The sequence below is a fragment of the Sorex fumeus genome, unplaced genomic scaffold (assembly GCF_029834395.1).
Source record: "Sorex fumeus unplaced genomic scaffold, SorFum_2.1 ptg000010l, whole genome shotgun sequence".
Lineage (NCBI taxonomy): Eukaryota > Metazoa > Chordata > Mammalia > Eulipotyphla > Soricidae > Sorex > Sorex fumeus.
In genome coordinates, this window is record NW_026606067.1 from 41630092 (window position 1) to 41634033 (window position 3942).

General features: G+C 39.1%; 1 non-coding gene across 1 annotated transcript; it reads left to right on the forward strand.

Moving 5' to 3' along the window:
- Positions 1 to 3539: 3539 nt before the first annotated feature.
- LOC130020221 (U6 spliceosomal RNA) lies at positions 3540 to 3646 on the forward strand. The gene has a single exon (XR_008791977.1). It is a non-coding gene; the product is annotated as a U6 spliceosomal RNA (small nuclear RNA).
- The last annotated feature ends 296 nt before the right edge of the window (positions 3647 to 3942 follow it).

A 3942-nucleotide genomic window follows, 5' to 3' on the forward strand; every position in this document is an offset into this window, starting at 1 on the left:
TTACCTCCTTACTCCAAAAAAAAATGCACGTTTTATATGCTGAAGTTTTGTTTCATGTCTTTCCTAAACTATTTCTCTAAAGCAAAAATATTTTTCAAGAAGTTTTATTTTTTAAATCAGACCGAGAAATAACAGGAGGATCCAGATGGGAATTTTGCTAAGGAAATGGACTGGCAGAACAGTATTGTGGGCTTCAGCAGAAATTTAAAAATCACAGTCAGGGTAAAAGGAATAACTTTGATTTCAAGTGACAGAAAACCAATTTGTACAAAACAAAAGGGAATGTTTCAAAGTAAGACTTCTGGTATTCTCTTGAGACTCAAGGTCTGTGAAATAGTTCAAATCAGTTATTCGAGTGGCAGCATTCTCTCTCCATACCCATAACTACTCCGCCCCCTGTCTACATGGCACAGACTTGGCCACTAGAAGCTCTAAAGAAGCATATTGTATAGCTTCAGTTACCAGACAAAAAATAACATTCCTGTTTTAGTCAAGAGCCGTAAGGGGGGAAAGTTTTAATGTTTGGGTCAGGCAGCAAAGTCTAGAATTATGGATCATGGCCAAAGGATAAAGCCATTTTGTTCAAGATAGATGCCCCACAATAACCCTAGATATAGAGATAAGTCAGGTGGAGAGAGAATTAAGTCTTCCCTGCAGTACTTTTGGCAATGGCAGTTCCTATATTTTCTGTATAAGACCCTTTGTTATTCTATTACTTTTTGCAATAAAACAGAATGCCAAAATGCCTTCACCAGAAAATATAGGAATTTTAGTCACCTTAAGTGGATATAGTATCCATGTGTTCATGGAAAATATATTACTTAAAAATTCCTGACTCTATAAATTAATAAACATAAATGATTGATTAAAGATAGTTGCATATATTTACAGTAGTTCCACAAAATGCCCTCCAGCCATTAAAATCATGCTTTTAAAAAGCTGGAATGATAATTAACAATGCCCAAAATTAAAATTTTAGTGAAAGAGCAAGGCAGAGATCTTACATGCTATAATTCAGCCATGCTACATGATTAAAAAAAAACAGCAATAGTTATATTGAATATCATGATGAGTTTTATTTCCTTCTTTAGTTTTCTTCTTTTAATACTTTTTAGATTTTTCTCCAAAAACTGCATTTTTAAATCATAAAATTAAAAGGTTTCAAGGCTTACTTAAAGTCAGGGAGGTGGCTCAAAGTACACGAACAAATGTTTTATTTGCAGAAGCCCGGGATTCAACCCTTAACATCACATGGCCCCCTGAGCAGTACCATAGGTAACTCCCAAACAGTGTCCTAAGTGTAGCCCCATGCACACACCAATACCACTGGGTTTACCCTCTCAACCAAGTTTAGTGAAAGGCCTATTAGAGGGTTCTATTTGGGTCATTGAATTATAGGTTGTTCTCTGTATACCTAGGAGCTATATAGTTCAGGATTCTTGCTACGCTTTTCTGATTGTCAATAAGAATTACCCAGAGGTGGGGTCAGGAAAGATTTTCTGGAAAATATTCTAATCAGGTGGAGGTAACAAAGAGAGGGAGGGGGGAAAAGGTAGAGATGAAAGCAGGTGAATCACCCCATCCCAGGTCCCAGAGACAGGAAGGAAGACTGGGTCACCTGCTACGGAGTGATCTTGTAGGTCACCTTGTTTGTGGGCCAGTTTCACTTGGACTTTCGAGCTTCACCATTTCCTTCTGCAACAAGTTTTATTTTAATTTTCAGCTTTCTTTGTTTTTGATGGGAGTCATGACAACCCTGCTTCATGCAAGGTCCTGAATACAGAACCAAAAGAAAGGAATGAGGTTCAGACTCAATAGCAATGAAGACAAACGGCCACACCAGGCTCTAGCCAGGTCTAGGAACATTTGCAAGTGGCCTTAAATTAACCCAACCTTAAGTATGCTGAGGATCAAACACTTCTCTGTGGTCTGATCTGGTACTTAGATTGGCAGTCTAAGCTTAACTTTTAAGAGGGAAAAAAAATCAAAGCTAAAGAAGTTACAGTTCCTGTGAGTCTGTAAAGTTCAAGCGAACTCTCCAAATTTGTAATTCAAGTCAGTGTTGATGTCATAGTGTCCTATACACTGACAGAGGAGTGTGAATTTAAATGATGAAGACTCTCTTTGTATTAACTAAGACGGACACTCCTGTGACCTTTTGTCTTCTCTAATCATTGGAGTTGGAGTGCATTCAAGTGCCAGGTCAATTACACTCTTCCTTGGGCAGCTAAAGCGGTTTTTAAAAATATTGTTGTCACTGTGTCAGATCAAGTGGAGAGGAGCAGAAATATGACTTGGGAGTCTCAAAAGGTATTAGGTGGCAGGTTAGGAAGAAATTAAATTCCATTTGCTGGGATTCCTTATAAGGTCCTGAGAGGAGAAAAAATGTTCAATTCTCTTTATTAGTGTTAGATTTATGGTTCAAAATGAAGATTAAATTAAGAATAAAATATCAAACTTGAGGTTCAAATAGCTCTTTAAATTCAAGTTCCTCATGTGCTCCAGCTGCCAACCTGGCCTCCCCGGCTCCAGGGTCTCTCTGGATCTAATCAGTTGAGCTCATTCCTACTGAACCGATTTTTTTATAAAGAGACTTTCATCATGATAGTCCTTTGCCTGACAAACAAAAATAGCTTCGAAAGTTCCTGAAACAAGTTTCCATTCCTCACTCCAGCCCTCAAGAATCCTTCGAATCTAGAGAATCTAAGCCTGTCTGATACACCAGTCAACTGTGCCGGTAAACTGTGCTCAAACACCTCTTACCCCACCTGGAATGGTGCCTTTTGTTCTGCAGACACTCTTGCCTTCCCAGCACAAAGATGACTTTGTGAGACTTTGTGCTGGTCCTCTTCACTTTGAGCATCAAAATTCATCCTCACTGACCTATCTTTTGGTGAATCTTCATTTCACCAAAAATGAAGCATCGGGGCTGGAGCAATAGCACAGCGGGTAGGGCGTTTGCCTTGCACACAGCAGATCCAGATTCAATTCCCAGCATCCCATACGGTCCCCTGAGCACCGCCAGGAGTAATTCCTGAGTGCAGAGCCAGGAGAAACCCCTGTGCATCGCCAAGTGTGACCCAAAAAGAAAAAAAAAATGAAGCGTCAAAATTCATCCTCACTGACCTATCATTTGGTGAATCTTCTTCTCTACTACACACCAGAATAGCATTCCCTTATTTACTATAACAGATGGGTCTGACAATTAATGGAATATAAACTATAGGCTGGGCTCTGTCCATTGTAGACTGCAAATACTACTTGATTTCATCTTCAGATGAATTCAATAAGATAACCACTATTGTGGTATTTAATTGTCAATGAGATGAGTGGGTTATTAGTAGAGTTTCGTTCATTGGGAAATCTGAATTTTCAGAAAAGAACTGAAAGCATGTCGGCAAGAATTTACAAAATATCAGTTGATCATTTGTTATCAGTCAGGATGACATACTCAAGGATTTACCTTTAATGATCAGCTCCCTGGCCAAGTGAACAGTCGGAAGAATCCTACCACATGCTTTGCATCAATAATATCCATAGTGCTCGCTTCGGCAGCACATATACTAAAATTGGAACGATACAGAGAAGATTAGCATGGCCCCTGTGCAAGGATGACACGCAAATTCATGAAGCGTTCCATATTTTTTAAAGCAATTCTTGGGAAAAAGAAAATGGGAGGAATCAACCTCCCGAACTTCAAACTGTACTACAAAGCAGTAATAATTAAAACAGCATGGTACTGGAACAAAGGCAGAACTGAAGACCAATGGAACAGGGTTGAATACACTGACATCTCCCCTCAATCATATGATCATCTAATCTTTGATAAAGGTGCAAGTAATGCGAAGTGGAGTAAGGAAAGCCTCTTTAACAAATTGTGCTGGCATCACTGGACGGCTACATGCAAAAAAATGGGCTCAGAACTCTGCCTAACACCATGTA